The sequence below is a fragment of the Vipera berus genome (assembly GCF_964194415.1).
Source record: "Vipera berus genome assembly, chromosome: 1".
NCBI classification, from domain to species: domain Eukaryota; kingdom Metazoa; phylum Chordata; class Lepidosauria; order Squamata; family Viperidae; genus Vipera; species Vipera berus.
In genome coordinates this window covers 197,004,588-197,010,895 of record NC_138202.1, presented here as the reverse complement: position 1 = coordinate 197,010,895, position 6,308 = coordinate 197,004,588, and the positions used below count along the sequence as shown (strand labels likewise).

General features: G+C 41.7%; 1 long non-coding RNA gene across 1 annotated transcript; it reads right to left on the bottom strand.

Annotated features, from left to right (window-relative positions):
• Nucleotides 1-4,283: 4,283 nt before the first annotated feature.
• Nucleotides 4,284-5,188, bottom strand: LOC308660758. The gene is made up of 4 exons (XR_014024815.1): nucleotides 4,925-5,188; nucleotides 4,684-4,733; nucleotides 4,486-4,579; nucleotides 4,284-4,370 (listed from the first exon to the last, which is right to left on the bottom strand). It is a non-coding gene; the product is annotated as an uncharacterized lncRNA (long non-coding RNA).
• Between the last annotated feature and the right edge of the window lie 1,120 nt (nucleotides 5,189-6,308).

Genomic DNA, 6,308 nt, shown 5'->3' with positions numbered 1-6,308 from the left:
TCACCCGAGAAGCGCCGGCAACCGCCGCCGCCGCCGAGCGCCCTCCCACTTCCTTGGCCGTGACTTGACAGGCTCGGCGGCGTCCAATCGGAGGCGCGGTTTTCCCCCGGGCGTCCATATTTGTGCCGATCGCTCCCCTGCCGGGGCCGTCTTCTCGCAGTTGCTTCCCCCGTTCGATTCGGCCGTTGCCGGAAGGCGGCGGCGCTGGAACCTGGGCCTTTTGCTAAAGCAGTCGCTGCTTTAGGGAACAGTAGCGGCTGACGATTTGCAGGAAGTTATGGTAGAGCAGAGGTCTTCAAACTTGGCCCTTTTATGACTTGTGCACTTCAAGTCCCAGAATTCCTCAGCCAGGCATGCCTGGCTGAGGAATTCTGGGACTTGAAGTGCACAAGTCATAAAAGGGCCAAGTTTGAAGACCTCTGTGGTAGAGGCTGAGCGTCAAAGGATTGAGGCCTTTGAACTCTGGTGCTGGAGAAGACTCCTGCGAGTCCCTTGGACTGCAAGGCGTTCAGACCAGTCAGTCCTAGAGATCAACCCTGGCTGCTCTTTAGAAGGCCAGATCCTGAAGTTGAAATTCAAATGCTTTGGCCACCTAATGAGAAGGAAGGACTCACTGGAGAAGAGCCTAATGCTGGGAAAGGTTGAGGGCAATAGAAGAAAGGGACGACAGAGAATGAGGTGGCTGGATGGAGTCACTGAAGCAGTAGGCGTGAGCTTAAATGGACTCCAGAAGATGGTAGAGGACAGGAAGGCCTGGAGGAACGTTGTCCATGGGGTCGCGATGGGTCGGACACGACTTCGCAGCTAACAACAACATGGTAGAGCTCAAGATTAAAACTAGTTGCCATTATTATATACACAAGATGAAGTCACACCTGGCAGTTCTTTAGCTGTTCACCTTCATTGGCATAAAGTTCTTCCCAAGAACCTAGGATATCGTAATGTATTCACCTAGTACAGAATATGTGCGGATCCAAGTAGGGTGGTCAAGGGGTCCACATCTGACTTAGTACAGATATTCCCAAGGACCATTGGCTGATTTTTAGTCTTTGGACAGGAAAGTAGTTTTGATTAGTGCTTAAAACTATATCCGAAAGAATCCTGACAATCAGCTGATGGATTCTCTTTGACCATTCAACACATTTTTGCCAAACCAGAATGGACCTGACCAACCTTTTCACGTGGGTTAGATATAGCAGATGTCTGATATGCTTATATTTATAAAGTTCAGCATGCGTTATCTACCACATATCAGTAGTATCTCAGGGAGATTAAGATCTCTGAGGCAACGATCAGGTTAGATACCTGATGTGCATCAAGAAGCTAGTTTGAAAGAACAGACTTCCACTCCTCATGATCCTCGAAAATAGGGAAGAGACGGACTGCTCAAAGCAGCCATTTTTAAATTTTATTTTAGACCATTTGTAGGGCCTTCAACTTATAAATCACTCTAGGTGGCCAAAAAAAGTATAAGGAGTAAGTAAAAGGACGCAAAAAACACATATAAACCTGCTGGGGTCAAAATTCACATGTATTAATATATATTTATGGCTCATGGTCCATCCAGTCCCAACATCTGATGGGAGAAACAGGTCTTCAGAACTAAGGCCAGAAGGTGCAGAGTAATCCTGGTCTCCAAGAGAATGTTATTCCATAGAGCAGATAGAGTTAGTGAACAGGAACGCTGCCAGATGGCACTATTTAGTAGGTGGTACTAGAGTTAACCAACAGTGTAATCTTGTTGGAAAGGCAGAGAAAATTGGAGATAGCTGGTCCTTCAGATGGCCTTTTGAAAGGCTTTGTAAATGAAAAATCCATGTCTTAAATTTTACTCAAGAGCCTACTGAGCAGAAGTGGTGTTACATGTGCATGTCAAGATGTACTTATAACTACCTCCATTGCAGCATTCTGCACCAGGTGTAGCTTCCGAGTGCAGTCCCTTGTGGATTGGCTGCAGTAAACTACAATGGACAATCACCTAACTCTAGGTTCCCTTCCCCCAGATACAACTTAACAAATTGCAATTCTCACCCCCATGAAGCAGTCATTAATCATTCTCCAATTAGCCTGAAGTGCAGGTTCTCCCCAACTCCTCAGCCCACCAAAACGTTATCAGTCTGTGTCCTTTAGTTCCCACAGAGCTGCATTATTATTATTATGGCTAGCTGAGTTCAAGCATTCATACCCTCCCCCCTTCTACATCTAATTTCTAAACAGAAGAAAAAGCATATTAAAAGCAAAGCAAAAATAGCTGCAATTTCCATCAGAGAAGACAGCAGAAGAAAAAGGGGAGAAAAAGACAAAGAGACATCACATTAGCTCAGGCTCAATATAGCAACAAGAGAGAGTAGACAATGTAACCAAACCCATGATGTTTAGCAAATATAGTTGGACATAAAAGAGACTTAGAGAAGACAGAATAACAGAGTTGGAAGAGACCTCGAAGATCTTCCAGTCCAACCTACTGTTTGAGCAGAAGACCCTATAACAAATGGCTGTCCAATTTCTTGTTCAAAACCTCCAGAGATGGAGCCCCAAAACTTCCAGAGGCAAGCCTTTCCACCGATTCATTGTTCTCACTATCAGGAAATTTCTCCCTAATTCTAGGTTGGATTCCTCCTTGATGATTTTCTCTTGGTTACTTTTTCTCCTGTTCTCAGATGCTTTGGAGAATAGGTCAGCCCCCTTTTCTCTATGGCAGCCCCTCAAATATTGGCAGACTGCTATCAGGACACTCCTAATCCTTTCCTTGGTGAGACTAGTCACACCTAATTTCTTTAACCGATCATCATAAGACTTAGCCTCCAGATCCCTAATCATCTTTTACTTCACAGTTGGATGGACATTTGGGCAGATGGAAGGTATCAACTTGGCTGGCAAGGCCGTTGGCCAAAGCACGCTTGATGTCTTTCCCCTGGGCGCTCTTGAGGTTTTCTTTCTTAACATCCCAGGTACTCGGGGCAGAAACTTGCAGGGCCCCATCGTCCTGTGTGACACTCAAATTTCTGGAAGCATTTTCCTGACTTTGACCCCCAGACAAGAAGGGAATGCCAGAAGCAATTTCTTCAGGAGCATATTTGGTGGTGAAGGAGAATTTTCATAATATAGGTAGTCATCGTGTTGCAACTTCATTTGGGACCATATTGGGACCAATTGCCATTGTCTTTATTAAGGGAAAAGGTGTAAAAAGTGATGTATGTCACTTGACTGCATCTCTGAGCCACAGCTGGTCCTGGTTGTTCCTGGTTGGGTTAAGGGAGAAGAGGAAGTCCCCCAAAAAGGTACAGGTGTCTTTGAATTCAGTGAAACAGATTAAAAACAAGTAGGTTAGAGTGGAAATCATGTTAGTGCAATCCTGTATTTGAAGATTGTATTTGAAGAAAAACCAGATCTTATTTTGAAACAGAGATAAGAATTTCAGTAAAAAAATAACACATTAAATTACATATCAAACAGCTTTTTTGCCTAATCCAACCCAGCAAGTTGAAAGAGACAATAATTTATCTGATGAATAACTTCTCAGCAAAAATTAGCAGGTAGAATATTAGCCAATTTTTAAATTACATTTGCCTTTGGAACAATTCAGCCCAGCACGTCAACAAAAAGCCGTCTAAGCTCTACATAAGAGAGGGCATTCTGTCTAAAATCTCCTATTACATAGCTGAATGTTATAGTGACTCCGAAATATGTTATATTTTATCTATATCTTAAATTTGTATTTTATTGCTATTTCATCTTAAATTGTATTTTATTTTAATTCCATTTTAAATTGTATTTTATCAAATTCCATTTTGGATTGCTTTTATCAAGTTTTGGTGACGGTTTGTTGCTGGAACTTTGCACTTTGATATGGCCCAAGGGCTAATCAATGAAGTTGTTGTTGTTTACCTAATGTTGTATGATAACTTTTCTATGGAAAAAAAACATGTAATGTCTTTAAAAAGCGTAACATTTACCTTCTTGACGCATTCAAATATTATCTCCTATTCGCTTCTTGCAGAGGCTGAAAATTGTTAAAGAGATATTTTAGAACGGGGTTGAGTTGCATCAACTATTTCTCTCCCAGAAGCGGAAGGACAAAACTCACCGACAATCTTCTCTGAGAGTAGGGTATAGAGAGCAGGTGGGAGCAGACGGCATCGATTGCCTGCTCCCGAGCTCTCATAAGGTCTCTATTCCTCTCCCTCTCTTTGAACCTCCTGTCAAAAGAAATTGAGCAAGTACATTATAAAATCTCGCTTACAGAGGTTGTTCTAATTTCTTACTATCATGTAAGATACTTACAGTGGTGAGTCGGCTGATTGCCTTCTGGTACCTTTCACGTTGGTTCTTTAGGATTGCAACTAACAATTCCTCTCTGTCAGCGTCTCCTGGCAAAAAAAAAGTAACAAAAGAATTAGAACTCGTACAGCCAAGATGAATAAATCGCTTTTGTTTTTAAAATGAAAACAATTAAAATGTTGTTAAATTAAAAATAATACTCACTTTCTGGATCCAGATTTAGTTTGTGCTCCAGTTCCTCCTTCTGCCTCACTAGGAGGGACAGTTCGCTGGATAAGCTGCTGTTCTCCTCTTCCAGCTAAGATGCAGAAATTAGAGGAAGCGTGTATCCGTCATTGAATATAAGTTCGCAGACCAAAAGAAGGACTTAAATCAGGATTGTAAGGGAAATGAATGACTTACAGCTCTTATGGTGGCATCTTTATCTGCCAGCTCTTCTGTCTGCCTCTGTTCTGTATTTTTATGGAAAAACATTTGTGCTGTTAAACAATACTCCCAAAAGACATTACATATTAACACACAAACAACACTGAAATTTAAGACTGGTCATTCAATAGGAAGGTGTGATACAGAGGGAGGGTTGCTTTTGTATCCCCACTCCTGCCACAGCTTCTCACACACACAAAAAGAGTTGGTTACTCACTTAGTTCTCTTTGGTGGTCTCTATATTTCTGCAGACAGACCTGCCAAAAGAAGACATTTTGAACACGTCAGGACAAACCAACTGGAGGAGGCGAATTTACTAAGTATTATAAATCATAGTGTGGATACAATCATAGTAGTTGCAGTCATATCCAGTTACAATGCGCGTTGGCTGCATGGTGACTGTTTGTTCTAAAGCACTTTGCAGTAGTTCTGGCAAAATGCTTTGACCAAAAAGCCACATTTTGAAAAGCAAGGTAACTAAACCAATCTATGATTACTCTTACATTGTAGCTTCTTTTACTAGTTTTCAATGGAATTTAGAGATCCCTCCTGTAAGCAAAAGTTTAATACTTCTAGTTGAGATAAAATTTAGATCTTTAAAAATAATATCAACCTTGCATATAATCCATATAATTCTTCTATGATAACTCAAAACTGAGATCTGGAAGGTATTATATTACAATTTATATTTGTATTCTAAATATAGGTACATTTTTGGAAATGTTGCTGTTTGGGAATAATCATAACATGGGTCAACAAAACCGATTGGATTAGTGAAAAGGCTTTTTTTTCACCTGCTCTGCCTCTGCAGCCAGTAGAACATATTAGATTGTTTCCTGTAAAGTTAAATCAGGCTAATAATATAGGTCTGGGCGCTCTTGAGGTTTTCTTTCTTAACATCCCAGGTCCTCGGGGCAGAAACGTGCAGGGCACCATTGTCCTGTGTGACACTCAAATTTCTGGAAGCATTTTCCTGACTTTGACCCCCAGACAAGAAGGGGATGCCAGAAGCAATGTCTTCAGGAGCGTATTTGGTGGTGAAGGAGAGTTTTCATAATACAGGTAGTCATCGTGTTATGACTTCTGTTGGGACCAAATTGCCATTGTCTTTATTAAGGGAAAAGGTGTAAAAAGTTTTTTATTTTTATTTTTTCCAACTCTCCCCCATACATATCAACAAATATACTGTAGTATTTTATCAAGTATTAACATACATTCTTTTTATATTGTTATCTGTCAGATAGTCTTAATAACATAAATGTTGTTGTTGTTAGCTGCGAAGTCGTGTCCGACCCATCGCGACCCTATGGACAACATTCCTCCAGGCCTTCCTGTCCTCTACCATCTTCTGGAGTCCATTTAAGCTCACGCCTACTGCTTCAGTGACTCCATCCAGCCACCTCATTCTCTGTCGTCCCCTTCTTCTATTGCCCTCGATCTTTCCCAGCATTAGGCTCTTCTCCAGTGAGTCCTTCCTTCTCATTAGGTGGCCAAAGTATTTGAGTTTTAGCTTCAGGATCTGGCCTTCTAAAGAGCAGTCAGGATTGATCTCCTCTAGGACTGACCGGTTTGATCGCCTTGCGGTCCAAGGGACTCGCAGG